The sequence below is a fragment of the Ranitomeya imitator genome, chromosome 4, assembly GCF_032444005.1.
Source record: "Ranitomeya imitator isolate aRanImi1 chromosome 4, aRanImi1.pri, whole genome shotgun sequence".
Taxonomy (NCBI): Eukaryota; Metazoa; Chordata; class Amphibia; order Anura; family Dendrobatidae; genus Ranitomeya; species Ranitomeya imitator.
The window spans coordinates 322997345-323013926 of NC_091285.1; positions in this window are offsets into that span (position 1 = coordinate 322997345).

Consider the following 16582-nt stretch of genomic DNA (forward strand, 5'->3'; position numbering starts at 1 on the left):
AACACTATGTTTTGGGGGTGTTTCTCTGCTAAGGGCACATGACTACTTCACCGCATCAATGGGAGAATGGATGGAGCCATGTACTGTAAAATCCTGAGTAACAACCTCCTTCCCTCCACCAGGACATTAAAAATGGGTTGTGGCTGGGTCTTCAAGCAAGACAATGACCCAAAACATACAGCCAAAGCAACAAAGGAGTGGCTCAAAAAGAAGCAGCTTAATCCCATAGAAAACTTATGGAGGGAGTTGAAGCTCCGAGTAGCCAAGCGACAGCCTCAAAATCTTAATGATTTAGAGATGATCTGCAAAGAGGAGTGGACCAAAATTCCTTCTAATGTGCGCAAACCTCATCATCAACTACAAAAAATATCTGACTGCAGTGCTTACCAACAAGGGTTTTGCCACCAAGTATTAAGTCATGTTTGCCAGAGGGATCAAATACTTATTTCTCACTGCAAAATGGAAATAAATGTATAGAATTTATACAATCTGATTTTCTGGATTTTATTTTTGATATTCTATCTCTCAATGTTAACATTAACCTACCCTTATAAACTGTTTATGTCTTTTTCAGTAGGCAAACTTACAACATCAGCAAGGGATTAAATACTCATTTCCCCCACTCTAATATATGATAAGATGTAAAGTACCAGTTCCAAAGTTGGCAATGTACCCATAAAGTTATTGACTCTTGTACTAAATTATTTAAAAAGGAGGATCTGAATCATTTTACATAACAATTTAAAGATTTTAATACAAAAAACTTTTTTATTAGAACGACACACTTAATTCTATGAGATTTTATGTGGGTACACAAAGTTTTGATCCAAAGGTGAAGGGAAATCAGTGGCCGGAGGCTATGGTCAGGATTGCATAGTTATGTAGCGGATCACCAATATGTTGTATCAAGAGGATTCTTTAGCAGATAACAGTACAAAAGGGTAACAATATCTAGTTGTTTTGATATGGTACTCTATACCCAAACATGGCATATAAACAGTCTAGAGTAGACCAACATGCTGTTATACACAGTCTACTGCAGAATAACCTATTTGTTTTCTGGCATGCGCTGTACATATTAATTATTAAAATTATGGGGGACCCCATGCCATTTTTTAAATTATTTATTTAGATAATTTAAAAAAAATGTGGGAAACCCTTGATTCTTGATAACCAGCCTTGCTGAAGCTGACAGCTGAGGGTAGCAGCCCCCAGCTGTTAGTTATGCCTGACTGGTTATCAAAAATACAGGGGAACCCACGCTGTTTTTAAAAAAAATATATTTATTTACAGTGCAGGCTCCAGCTGATGAATACTCCCATCAGCTGCTCCTGCTCTCACTATTATGAGCGGCAGCAGGCTTCAACTGATGGGAGTAATAGCCCCATCAGCGGATACCAGTGACAGTATACTAGTGACATATTTCTTTGTAATATGATGCTCAGTGAGAAGCAGTACTTTTCTGTTCCTTCTTATTTTGTTTTTTTGTCAGCGAGTGCAGAGATTCTGAACAGACAAATAAAGACAGGGGCATAACGATCAGGCGGACAGGGTGCAAAAAGGTCTGTGGGGGGGGGAAAGTCTGCCGACAGCAGCACCTTTTTCACCTTGATTTACATTCAGCTGAAATGTATCACGGCACAGAGCACTGCCGGCCCCTTGCGTCTCAATACACGCGGCTGACCAATCAGAGTCCAGAAGCTTACGTTGTATGCCTCTGCGCCAGCTATGGAAGAGGAGGCCGCACACTGTGGGAGTAGAGGAAGGTTAAAATAATCTTTTTTTTTCTTTAATTTGTTGGAGAGGAATGGAGAAAATTACTGCTGGAGGCCCATGACGGGGAACATTTTACCAGAAAGTGGCTCAGGATGGAAGACATTATTACAGGATGACCTAGGATGGAGGACATTAAAACAGGAAGGGGTCAAGAATGGGAACATTAAATCAAGGGGCCTGGATGTAGGACATTTCAAGAAGGGGTCCAAGATTGGGGACACTAATACAGGAAGGGGTCCAGGATGGGGGACATTACTAAAAAAAGGGGCTAGGAAGGAGGATATTATTGCAGAAAGGGGTCCAGGATGGGGGACATTGTTACAGGAAGGACCCAGAATGAAGGACATTGTAACCAGAAGGGGCCCAGGACTGGGGACATTATTATAGGATTGGGACCAGGATGTGGGCATTATTAACAAAAAGGGCCAGAATAGAGGACATTACTACAGGAAGGGGTCTGGTATGGGAGACATTATTAAAAACCCAAGATCCTTGGCATTATTACACGAAAAGGTCCAGGATGGGGGACATTATGAGATAATGGGGCACATAATAGGTGGTAATAATATGGCAAGGGGCCTATGATGGGGGCTATAATTAAATTAAGTGGTCAAGATGAGTGATATTATTACAGGAAGGGGCCCAGATAGAGGAAATTATTAAATAAAGGGGCCAGGATGTGGGACTTTATTACTGGTAGAGGTCAGAATAGGAACATTATTACATAGGGGGTGACCACGTATGTCTTTATAGGATCTACACTGTGTTCCAAATTATTATGCAGATGACATTTTTCTCGGATTTTCCTAAATGGTCGGTGCAAATGACAGTCAGTCTAATAAAAGTCATCACCCGTTAGAGTATACATCGAATTTTATTGAAGAAACCTCCCAATGATAACAGTATAATCTCCAAAATGAATAAAAACTGAAAATGCATTGTTCCAAATTATTAGGCACAGTAGAATTTCTAAACATTTGATGTTTTAAAGAACTGAAAATGCTCATTTGTGGAATTTGCAGCATTAGGAGGTCACATTCACTGAACAAAAAAGCTATTTAACTCCAAAACCTCCTAACAGGCCAAGTTACATGTTAACATAGGACCCCTTCTTTGATATCACCTTCACAATTCTTGCATTCTTGAGTTTTCGGAGAGTTTATGCTTGTACGTCTTTGCATGAAGTCAGAATGGCTTCCCAGAGCTGCTGTTTTGATGTGAACTGCCTCCCACCCTCATAGATCTTGTGCTGGATGATACTCCAAAGGTTTTCTATAGGGTTGAGGTCAGGGGAAGATGGTGGCCACACCATGAGTTTATCTCCTTTTATGCCCATGGCAGCCAATGACTCAGAGGTATTATTTGCAGCATGAGATGGGGCATTGTCATGCATGAAGATGATTTTGCTCCTGAAGGCACGTTTCTGCTTTTAGACCATAGAAAAAAGTTGTCAGTCAGAAACGCTATTTACTTTACAGTGGTCATTTTCACATCTTCAGGAACCTTAAAGGGCCCCACCAGCTGTTTCCCCATGATCCCGGCCCAAAGCATGATTTCTCCACCTCCTTGCTGACGTCGCAGCCTTGTTGCGACATGGTGGCCATCCACAAACCATCCACTACTCCATCCATCTGGACCATCCAGGGTTGCTCGACACTCATCAGTGAACAAGACTGTTTGAAAATTAGTCTTCATGTATGTCTGGGCCCACTGCAACCGTTTCTGCTCATGAACACTGTTTAGGGGTGGCCGAATAGTAGGTTTATGCACCACAGCAAGCCCTTGAAGGATCATACACCTTGAGGTTTGAGGGACTCCAGAGGCACCAGCAGCTTCAAATAACTGTTTGCTGCTTTGTAATGGTATTTTGGCAGCTGCTCTCTTAATCCAATGAATTTGTCTGGCAGAAACCTTCCTCATTATGCCTTTATCTGCATGAACTCTGTCTGTGCTCTGTTTCAGTCACAAATCTCTTCACAGTATGAAGACCACAAAGTTTTTGTGAAGTATCTAATTTTTTCATACCTTGTCCAAGGCATTGCACTATTTAACGCTTTTCAGCAGCAGAGAGATCTTTTTTATTTCTCATATTGCTTGAAACCTTTGGCCTGCTTAATAATGTGGAACATAATTTTTAAGTAGTTTTCCTTTAATTAGAATCACCTGGAAAACTAATTATCACATGTTTAAGATTGATTTCAGTTATCTATTGAGCCCTGAGACACAATACCATCCACAAGTTTATTTGAAAAACAAAACAATTAAATCTTTATGACACTTAAATCCATTTTGCATAATAATTTGGAACACAGTGTAGAGTGTTACAAAGACCTGTACATCTGTCCAACATGTAGGTGGGGGCCAAGTCTAAACTTTGCACAGCGGCCCATCAGTCTCTAGTTATGCCAATGAATTACGCTAAAAAGCTGTGTAATAAGAATAGAAAAAAGTGTTTCTAATTAACAAGTTAGTGTAAAAAATCTGGTAACTTTGGATGCACTACCGATTTATGGAACAATTCAGTGTGAACCATTCAAACCATCTGCTAACTCTAAGTATACAAATTACTCCAATTTAGGAAGCAGGATATGTGGTTGGTGTCAGCAACTGGTTGTAACAATTCTTCACTGATATAGGCACTAATAGCACTAGATCTTTTCACAAACACAAACATTCTTATTGCTAAAAAACAGAATAAAGAAACTTAGTTCATTGCATTAGGTGGTCTGGAGGATTCAAGGATCAATAATTAAAATAGGAAGGTATATGTAACTTGTGTGTGTGTAAAAGATACCTCTCTGATTATATCAGAAAGGTTCTATAAATTGTTAAATTAGTTTCCAGAATTGAGAGCCTTTTTCAGAACAGCAAGTTGCCCTAATGCATTATTAAACCACTTTAAGCCATTTGAGATCATTGCGTCTTTGAATTGTGCAGTATCATGAAAGATAAAACATGATGTTCTGTCTGTACGCACAATGTCTGCTCGGAGTGTTAAAGGACCTTCTCATGTCTGCATCTAAAGTCCTTCATACTGTACACTTATATTATACTGATATATTTAGCAAACATGGTACATTGATGCACAATACAGAAAGGGCATGTATTAAGTTCACATATATTTACCTGGACTGAAAACAATTGTTAGAACCCCAATTCGCTGATAGCAAAGGCTGGTGTTTTACATATGAAAGTGATTTTTTTTTTTGTTTTTATATTAATGGCCATAGAAAATGAAATAATTTTCTCAGCTCCCCCAATGATCAGCTGTTTGACAATTTATGCCATTCACTTGACCTGCAAAGCTTTAATATGGAGCATAGCCACTAATGAACATAAGGTGCTGTGGGGATCAGATGAGAGTCAGAATTGAAGGTGGAACAGAATTCTCAAAAACACTGCCACTTTAAATAGCTTATCAGAGGGGTGCTAAGAGTAGTCCACCCTGTCTCATATTTAAAGGATTACACTAAGGACCATGAGATGTCTGGACCTCCCACAGATCACCAGACTTGGAGGTTTTGCATCATAGAAGTTTAATCTTCAAAAAAGCAGCCATGTTACTGAAATCTCAAAGCAGCATTGAAGTGGATCTGTCATTTACAATACAATGCCCATTGTGTATCTGAGCTAAAAGTCACAAAGAGATATGCTGAAGATTGTGACTGCAAAGTAAAGTTAATATGACAAATACTTACTCCTCACTCTTGTTATGGGCCCTCTGTACTAGTGTAGAAGCTGGGGCAGCTAACACTCAGGAGAGAAAAAGCCTACGTCACTTGTGTGTAATGTTCGCAATGTCAGACTGGATCCACATGTCTCGGCTTCCATTCCCTTTGTCACAAAATTATTAAAAAATGTGCCCTGAGAACCCAGCCTGGACCTGAATATTCATGGGAGTTATGACATCTGGAACAGGCTAGACTGGGAAAACGTTGTACATCTGGAAAACTGTGCAGCGGATTTGCTAAAGTTGTCTATCTTTTTGACAGTGCATACTTGTACTAGACAGTCTGATATACTGTGCCAGATTGAGCCCTGACTGCATAGACTTACTACATCTTAAGTCTGCATAATTTAAGTTTATACCATCTTTTAGTTGGCTCAATTTAGGAAAACTGTGGTGTGAGTATCATGATATCATGATTAGACCATACCCCTTTTTTCAAACAATTTTCAGATAGACCACGTCCCATTCTTCAGCATGTCGCTAAATGGGTCTAAAACAAAAACTAAATATTGTGCATGGCATGAAAGACAGTTTGTTGGCACAAATTAAGTCAGATCTTTGGAGTATGTAGCTTAGTAAATCAGTCCCATTGTACACTGTGTGCACAAGTATTAGTCAATTTGTATTTCTCATGGTTAATTTAACTTATTGAATAAGTTTAGTGCTGATGGCCAAGCCAAAAGGTTAATAAACCTGAATATTTAAACATGTAAAAGTGAGGTTTTGCCTTTATGTCCGTTTGTATAGTTATTGGGCAACTATCAGTGTGCAGAATTATTCTGCAACTAAATAAGAAATGTTAGTTTTTCTATCTCAATTGTTTATTTTCATCTGATAAAGTGAGAATAATAACCATTCAGCTCAAAATGTACAAAAATATATTTTTGATTTATTTAAAAAAATATTAGTGACCAATATAGCTTCCCTTCTTTTCAATAACAGTCATAAGCTCCATTCATGGAGTCTGTCAGTTTCTAAATCTGTTGATGATCAACTCTTTGGGCAGCACCAACCACAGATCCCCAGACACTGTTCAGACACGGTTTCCTTTACCGTAAATCTGCTGTATAAGTAGAGCCCTCAAGTTCTCAATAGGGTTTTGGTCAGGCAAGCTAATTATTCTTTCATCTTTAAGGCGTTTACTGGCTATCCATTAGTGGAGGACACTTATGCATTCAAAGGAGCATTGTCCTACATAAAAATCATTGTTTTCTTGAAAGATGCAGACCTTTTGCTGTAGGTTTTGGAGTTGATTTTGAGTCTTCTTCAACCCATAAAGGTCCAACTAGCTCATCTTTAATAATACAAGTCAAAAGCAGTACCCCATCTCCACCTTGCTGGGGTCTGGAATCAAAGTGGTGGTCTGTGCCTGTTAGCGATTCAGCAATGGGCCCATACCTCTGGACCATGAAGAGTCACTCTCATCTCATCAATGTATAAAACCTTTGCAAAATCTGTCTTCAGTTCTTTCCTGGCCCAGTCTTGATGTTTGAACTTTTGTGTTTTGTTCAGAGAGAAATCTTTGGGTTTCATCCTCCCTTACCTCGGCCATGACTGAGCACTGAACACCTTGTACTTCTGGGTGCTCCAGGGACATTGCAGTTCTAGAATGTGACAGCGCTGGAGGATATTTGGTTCCTGGACGCTTCATATTTGATTTTTCTCAAATTTTTGAAAGTTATTGTTCATATTTTTTGCTCAACACGGTTTTTACAAGGAAAATATGGTACCTAATAATACTGCACAACTGGTTAAAGGTTGCTGATATCCTTAGGTCCCCCTCCATTATTACATAGATACATATCACCTGTTATGCTTCATCCAATAAGCATTCAAATGTATACAGATTGGAGTTGGAAAAATTGTGTAAAAATGATAATGTGATGAAAATACTCTCTTGTCTAATAATTGTGCACACAGTGCAAGGCGTATTTCTCTTTTATTAGCCACTAGTAAATTATATATTAGAATCATAAAAAAATACTAACCAGCTCTTCCCACACTATGGATCTTGCCTCAGTCTATGCACACACAATGTGCACTCCTCTCAATGCTTTATTCTTCTTTTCTATGGGTTTCATTCCTTTTCCTTCTACACTTCTATTACGGTCCACCACGATAAATGTACTGCACAACCAGATGTTCTACTACAGTTTGCTACATTTCCACAGAACCTGTAAGATATATATTTTTTATATCAATGCATGTGTGCACACAACTTATTACTGCTATTCGCAATTTCTTATTTTATTTTCCCTTTGGCTCCTTGTCAGAAAGATTCCTTTTACACACTTTATTATTTCACTCTGTCTAAAATAAAAACAGATAGGCTGAAATTCTCCAACAATCTCTAACTCCCCCTTTTTTCTCCACTAAATCACGTATTTTCCAGACTTTACACTTCTTTCAGGCAATTTTTCTCCATTCTTAAGATAGTGCTCTCTGTTTAAAGGGAACCTGTCACCCTGTTTTTTAAAGATTAGATAAAAATAGTGTGAAATATGGGCAGAGCTGGGCTTTACATTAGTGCCTTTATTCCCCCGTTAGGCTGCCGAAATACCTTTGTGAAGTGGCTGTTTTGTCCTGTCACTCAAGTTGGTCAGGTCGGATGGGCGTGGTCAAATAGCGGTTCCTCCCCCCTGCTTCTCGTCGTGTCTGTCGTAAACGCGATCTGTGAATCGCACAGATCGCGCTCTTTCTTAGCAGTTGCATAGTGAATTCGCCTCTGGCACCTGCACATTATGCTTTGCCCAACTGTGGGCATAGCATAATTTACATCACTGCGCATGCGCGGGTCGTAACTTTAGCCTGGGTGCCCCGGAAGTGATCATATGGGCATAGTGTTTATCTGGATGCCGGTAAAATTTTCTCAGCCCGACCTGCGAGCTTAAGTTTGGAGCCAAAATCGCTCGCAGTTCGGGCTGAGAAAATTTTACCGGCATCCAGATAAACACTATGCCCATATGATCACTTCCGGGGCACCCAGGCTAAAGTTACAACCCGCGCATGCGCAGTGATGTAAATTATGCTATGCCCACAGTTGGGCAAAGCATAATGTGCAGGCGCCAAATTAGACGTTACTGCGCAGGCACTAAACACAACGCCAACGGCGGGACTAAATTGCGCAGGGAAACGTAAGAGGTGGGGGAGGAACCGCTATTTGACCACGCTCATCCGACCTGACCAACTTGAGTGACAGGACAAAACGGCCACTACACAAAGGTATTTCGGCAGCCTAACGGGGGAATAAAGGCACCAAAAAGGCACTAATGTAAAGCCCAGCTCTGCCCCTATTTCACACTATTTTTATCTAATCTTTAAAAAACGGGGTGACAGGTTCCCTTTAACACAGCATCAAACTGAAACACAAAGTAAACGGGAGCAAAAACAAAAGGTCAGAGCATAAAAATACTCACCAAAATGTAAAACTAACAACCTCCCAAGGCCAAAAATAAAGACCTACACATGTGCAGGAACTGAGTGTGTAGTAATCATTACAGAACCCAGAGCCAGGCATGTGGAAGTGGAATAACCAAAAAAGCAGGAATGAAGATGACATTCCCATGTAAAAGTCCCACAATGCCTGAGAAACCTTATGGTCAGAATAGCAAAAGAAAGGAGGGTAGTAGTGAAATGTAAGAAACAACATGGTACCTAAATGCGAAACAGAACCCCATGTGTATCGTTGTGTGTCACAGCTTCATCAGGGAAAGTGTGTGGACTCAACAAACAATAAGTAAATATACATATAATAGTTGAATAATTAATTACCAGTGGTTGTTACAGGTGGACAAGGAAGCGAAAAGGAAATGTCCATCACTATAAGCGGTACGTCCGGTCTATCAGTCGAGGCAGATGCAATAACTACTACTGTACAGCATTAAATTATGTATATCTGTTGAGATGGGGCGCGCCGGTACACTCACTATCAGATGCCAAAAAGGTCAAAGTAAATGCCAATACAAAACATGCGCACTCCAGATATATGAGAGCCATCAAAAGGGGTGTGTGCCTATAGAATAGATACATAGTGTCCAATCAGAATGCACGGAGCGTACCTTCCCCTGCTGATGTAATCGGAGCACCGAAGCATCAATCTATACCGATACATGCCTGTGGCGGCCGGCCCGAACTGCCTAAGGAGTGTGCCAGGTAACTCAGTGAAGCGGTGCACATAGTGAGCATGCAGAATCTGTTGGTACAAAGAAATGATGCAGCTGAATAATGAACAATTATAGTATCAACGAAACGACAACTATAAAATAGTTTTGTAGTATCTATTGGTGCACAGAATTGGTGCAACTATATAATAAAAATTTCTAGCGCATTACAGATTATCCAAGACCAGTGTGGCCACAGATACATGGCGCATGGCAATGGTGCAAATTGGTACTGCATCAGCAAAAAGTGTATTTAGCGCACACAAGAATAGATAAAATTACCAAAAATTGGCATTAGTGTATCTGCATCGACTGATACACCGAACGTACCGCTTATAGTGATGGACATTTCCTCATTCCCGCTTTAGGTTTTCCACTTCCACATGCCTGGCTCTGGGATCTGTAAGGACTAGGGTTGAGCGAAACGGATCGTTCATTTTCAAAAGTCGCCGACTTTTGGCAAAGTCGGGTTTCATGAAACCCGATCCGACCCCTGTGCGGGGTCGGCCATGCGGTACGCGACTTTCGCACCAAAGTCGCGTTTCAATGACGCGAAAAGCGCCATTTCTCAGCCAATGAAGGTAAACGCAGAGTGTGGGCAGGGTGATGACATAGGTCCTGGTCCCCACCATCTTAGAGAAGGGCATTTCAGTGATTGGCTTGCTGTCTGCGGCGTCACAGGGGCTATAAAGGGGCGTTCCCGCCGACCGCCATGTTACTGCTGCTGATCTGAGCTTAGGGAGAGGTTGCTGCCGCTTCGTCAGAAGCAGGGATAGCGTTAGGCAGGGTCCATTAACCACCAAACCGCTTGTGCTGTAGCGATTTCCACTGCCCAACACCACCTTCGGTGTGCAGGGACAGTGGAAGCTACATTTTTTTTTTTTCCCCCTCAGCGCTGTAGCTCATTGGGCTGCCCTAGAAGGCTCCCTGATAGCTGCATTGCTGTGTGTACGCCGCTGTGCAAACCAACTGCTTTTTTCAAAGCACAAATCCTCTTGTTCCTTCCTTTCTGCACAGCTATCTTTTTTGTTTGTCCACACTTTTTATTTAATTTGTGCATCAGTCCACTCCTTATTGCTGCCTGCCATACCTGGCTGAGATTACTGCAGGGAGATAGTAGTTGTTGGACACTCCCTGTTTTTTTTTTGTTTTTTGTTTTTTTTTTTGTGGGAGATTAAGATTGACATTTCTGCTAGAGTGCCATCCCTGTGTGTGCCATCTCTCACTCAGTGGGCCATAGAAAGCCTATTTATTTTTTTGCTTGATTTGGGTTATAAAATCTACCTGAAAAAATCACTACATCAATCAGTGGGAGAAAAATATTGGCCTCAGGGCTTGTGTGCCACTCTTGACTCCTGTGTGTGCCATCTCTCAGTCAGTGGGCCATAGAAAGCCTATTTATTTTTTTGCTTGATTTGGGTTCTAAAATCTACCTGAAAAAATCACTACATCAATCAGTGATCAGTGGGAGAAAAATATTGGCCTCAGGGCTTGTGTACCACTCCTGACTCCTGTGTGCATCATCACTCACTCAGTGGGCCATAGAAAGCCCTTTTTTTTTTTTTTTTTTTGCTTTATTTGGGTTCTAAATTCAACCTGAAAAAATCAATAAATCAATCAGTGGGAGATTAATATTGGCCTTTGGGCTTGTGTGCCAGTCCTAAGCGTGCCATCTCTCTCTCTCAGATAGTGGGCCATAGAAAGCCTATTTATTATTTTTTTTATTGGGTTTATAAATTTTCCCTGGAACAAAAAAAAAAAAGTGGGAGATTAATATTGGCCTCTGGGCTTGTGTGCCAGTCCTGAGCGTGCCATCTCTCTCACAAATAGTGGGCCATAGAAAGCCTATTTATTTTTATTTTTTTGGTTTTATAAATTCTCCCTGAAAAAAAAAAGGGAGATTAATATTGGCCTTTGGGCTTGTGTGCCAGTCCTAAGCGTGCCATCTCTCTCTCTCAGATAGTGGGCCATAGAAAGCCTATTTATTTATTTTTTTATTGGGTTTATAAATTTTCCCTGAAAAAAAATAAAAAGTGGGAGATTAATATTGGCCTCTGGGCTTGTGTGCCAGTCCTGAGCGTGCCATCTCTCTCACAAATAGTGGGCCATAGAAAGCCTATTTATGTTTTTGGTTGATTTGGGTTCTAAATTCTACCTGAAAAAATCAATAAATCAATCAGTGGGAGATAAATATTGGCCTCTGGGCTTGTGTGCCACTCCTGACTCCTGTGTGCGTCATCTCTCACTCAGTGGGCCATAGAAAGCATTTTTTTGTTTTATTTGTTTTCTAAATTCTCCCTGAAAAAATCATTTTATTTTATTTGGTTTCTAAATTCTTCCTGAAAAAATCATTTTATTCTATTATTTTTTTTTCCTAAAGTCTCCCTGAAAAAAAACAAAAACAAATCAGTGGGAGATTAATATTGCCCTTTCTGCTTGTGTGCCAGTCTTGACTCCTGGGTGTGCCATCTCTCTCTCTCTCTCCAATTGTGGGCCATAGAAAGCCTATTATTTTTTTAGCTTGATTTGGGTTCCAAAATCTACCTGAAAAAATCACTACATCAATCAGTGGGAGATAAATATTGGCCTCTGGGCTTGTGTGCCACTCCTGACTCCTGTGTGCGTCATCTCTCACTCAGTGGGCCATAGAAAGCCTTTTTTGTTTTATTTGTTTTCTAAATTCTCCCTGAAAAAATCATTTTATTTTATTTGGTTTCTAAATTCTTCCTGAAAAAATCATTTTATTCTATTATTTTTTTTTCCTAAAGTCTCCCTGAAAAAAAAAAAAAAAAACAAATCAGTGGGAGATTAATATTGCCCTTTCTGCTTGTGTGCCAGTCTTGACTCCTGGGTGTGCCATCTCTCTCTCTCTCTCCAATTGTGGGCCATAGAAAGCCTATTATTTTTTTAGCTTGATTTGGGTTCCAAAATCTACCTGAAAAAATCACTACATCAATCAGTGGGAGATAAATATTGGCCTCTGGGCTTGTGTGCCACTCCTGACTCCTGTGTGCGTCATCTCTCACTCAGTGGGCCATAGAAAGCCTTTTTTTGTTTTATTTGTTTTCTAAATTCTCCCTGAAAAAATCATTTTATTTTATTTGGTTTCTAAATTCTTCCTGAAAAAATCATTTTATTCTATTATTTTTTTTTCCTAAAGTCTCCCTGAAAAAAAAACAAAAACAAATCAGTGGGAGATTAATATTGCCCTTTCTGCTTGTGTGCCAGTCTTGACTCCTGGGTGTGCCATCTCTCTCTCTCTCCAATTGTGGGCCATAGAAAGCCTATTATTTTTTTAGCTTGATTTGGGTTCCAAAATCTACCTGAAAAAATCACTACATCAATCAGTGGGAGATAAATATTGGCCTCTGGGCTTGTGTGCCACTCCTGACTCCTGTGTGCGTCATCTCTCACTCAGTGGGCCATAGAAAGCCTTTTTTTGTTTTATTTGTTTTCTAAATTCTCCCTGAAAAAATAATTTTATTTTATTTGGTTTCTAAATTCTTCCTGAAAAAATCATTTTATTCTATTATTTTTTTTTTCTAAAGTCTCCCTGAAAAAAAAAAAAAAAACAAATCAGTGGGAGATTAATATTGCCCTTTCTGCTTGTGTGCCAGTCTTGACTCCTGGGTGTGCCATCTCTCTCTCTCTCTCCAATTGTGGGCCATAGAAAGCCTATTATTTTTTTAGCTTGATTTGGGTTCCAAAATCTACCTGAAAAAATCACTACATCAATCAGTGGGAGATAAATATTGGCCTCTGGGCTTGTGTGCCACTCCTGACTCATGTGTGCGTCATCTCTCACTCAGTGGGCCATAGAAAGCCTTTTTTTGTTTTATTTGTTTTCTAAATTCTCCCTGAAAAAATCATTTTATTTTATTTGGTTTCTAAATTCTTCCTGAAAAAATCATTTTATTCTATTATTTTTTTTTCCTAAAGTCTCCCTGAAAAAAAAAAAAAATCAAATCAGTGGGAGATTAATATTTACATTTGTGCTTCAGTGACAGTCCTGCGTGTGTGGCATCTCTCTCATTTGTTGCCACCAACAACAGAGTGTGTAACATTGTGCCTGATTTTCGTTGTGGTCTCACTCACCTGTAAAGGGGTAGCTAAATCATACTGAAGTTATAGCTCACCGTGTAAGTTGTGTGACAGCAACAAATACCGTTAGTTTGTTTACGTTTTTAAAACAATGAGGAAGACTGGTGGAAGAGGTCGTGGCCGGGGGCGTTCATTGTCAGCTGGTAATGAGGGTAGTGGTAGTGGTGGAGCATCAGCTGGTCGTGGGAAAAAAAATATTGCACCTAAGTCTGGAGCTGTGGAGCCAGGTTCGTCGTCTGGCTACACAAGGCCTCGAACGCTCCATTTTCTGGGAGTAGGAAAACCGCTTTTAAAGCCGGAGCAGCAAGAGCAAGTTTTGGCTTATCTTGCTGACTCAGCCTCTAGCTCTTTTGCCTCCTCTCGTGAAACTGGTAAATGTCAAAGCAGCGCGTCGTTAGTGGATGTTCACGGTCAGGGACAAGTCGCTTCCTTGTCCTCTTCAGCAAAAACAACAACAGAGAAGAATGCAGCAGGCGACACAACGGGTTACTCCATGGAGCTCTTTACACATACCGTCCCTGGCTTAGAAAGTGAAGCAGTTAACAGTCCATGCCCATTACAAGTTGAATCTGACATGGAGTGCACTGATGCACAGCCACAGCCAGACTACTATGCTGGTCCTTTGACTCAGACCACAACATTGCCCTCGCAGGGTAATGATCAAGAATCAGACCCTGATGAGACTATGTTGCCCCATCACGAACGCTATACCACCGACCAACACGGTGACACAGACGAAGTTGCACACGAGCTACAAGAAGAGGTAATAGATGACCCAGTTCTTGACCCCGATTGGCAGCCATTGGGGGAACAGGGTGCAGGCAGCAGCAGTTCTGAAGCGGAGGAGGAGGGGCCGCAGCAGGCATCAACATCGCAACAGGTTCCATCTGCAGGGCGCGTATCTTGCCCAAAACGCGTGGCAAAGCCAAAACCTGTTGGAGGACAGCGTGGCCATCCGGTTAAAGCTCAGTCTGCAATGCCTGAAAAGGTATCCGATGCTAGAAAGAGTGCAGTCTGGCATTTTTTTAAACAACATCCAATTGATCAGCGCAAAGTCATCTGTCAAAAATGTTCAACTACCTTAAGCAGAGGACAGAATCTGAAAAGTCTCAATACAAGTTGCATGCATAGACATTTAACCACCATGCATTTTCAAGCCTGGACTAACTACCAAACGTCCCTTAAGGTTGTAGCACCCTCGGCCAATGAAGCTAGTCAGCAACGCAACATCCCTTCCGGCAGTGTAGGGCCACCATTTTCCGCACCACCTGCAGTATCTGTGCAGGTTTCTTTGCCAGGCCAAAGCAGTCAGGGTCAGGGAATCACCAGTTTCGTAGTAGGAAGCACTGCATCTAGGGCACCGGCGGCAACAATACCATCTCCCACCGTCTCTCAGTCTGCCATGTCCACCGGCACCCCCGCTAGTTCCACGATCTCCAGCTCTCCAGTCCAGCTCACCCTACATGAGACTATGGTTAGAAAAAGGAAGTACTTAGCCTCGCATCCGCGTACACAGGGTTTGAACGCCCACATAGCTAGACTAATCTCGTTAGAGATGATGCCCTACCGGTTAGTTGAAAGCGAAGCTTTCAAAGCCCTGATGGACTACGCTGTACCACACTACGAGCTACCCAGTTGACACTTTTTTTCCAGAAAAGCCATCCCAGCCCTCCACCAGCATGTTAAAGAGCGCATCGTCCATGCACTCAGGCAATCTGTGAGCACAAAGGTGCACCTGACAACAGATGCATGGACCAGTAGGCATGGCCAGGGACGTTACGTGTCCATCACGGCACACTGGGTGAATGTTGTGGATGCAGGGTCCACAGGGGACAGCAAGTTTGGGACAGTTCTGCCTAGCCCACGGTCTAGGAAACAGTTGGCTGTAGCCGTTCGCACCCCCTCCTCCTCCTCTTTGTCCTCCTGCAGAAGCGAGAGCTCGTCCACAGACCGCAGTCGCACAACCACTCCATCCGCAGCTGCCACTGTTGCACACCAGGTCTCCCATTATGGGGCAGCTACTGGCAAACGTCAGCAGGCTGTATTGGCTATGAAGTGTTTGGGCGACAACAGACACACCGCGGAAGTTCTGTCCGAGTTCTTGCAGAAAGAAACGCAGTCGTGGCTGGGCACTGTAGATCTTGAGGCAGGCAAGGTAGTAAGTGATAACGGAAGGAATTTCATGGCTGCCATCTCCCTTTCCCAACTGAAACACATTCCTTGCCTGGCTCACACCTTAAACCTGGTGGTGCAGTGCTTCCTGAAAAGTTATCCGGGGTTATCCGACCTGCTCCTCAAAGTGCGTGGACTTTGCTCACATATCCGCCGTTCGCCCGTACACTCCAGCCGTATGCAGACCTATCAGCGTTCTTTGAACCTTCCCCAGCATCGCCTAATCATAGACGTTGCAACAAGGTGGAACTCAACACTGCACATGCTTCAGAGACTATGCGAACAGAGGCGGGCTGTTATGTTTTTGTGGGAGGATACACATACACGGGCAGGCAGTAGGATGGCAGACATGGAGTTGTCAGGTGTGCAGTGGTCGAAGATTCAAGACATGTGTCAAGTCCTTCAGTGTTTTGAGGAATGCACACGGCTGGTTATTGCAGACAACGCCATAATAAGCATGAGCATCCCCCTAATGCGTCTGCTGATGCAAAGTTTGACGCACATAAAGGATCAGGCGTCTGCAGCTGAGGAAGAGGAAAGCCTTGATGACAGTCAGCCATTGTCTGGCCAGGGCAGTGTACAGGACGAGTTAGCGGGCGAAGAGGAGGAGGAGGACGAGGAGGATGATGGGGATGATTATATT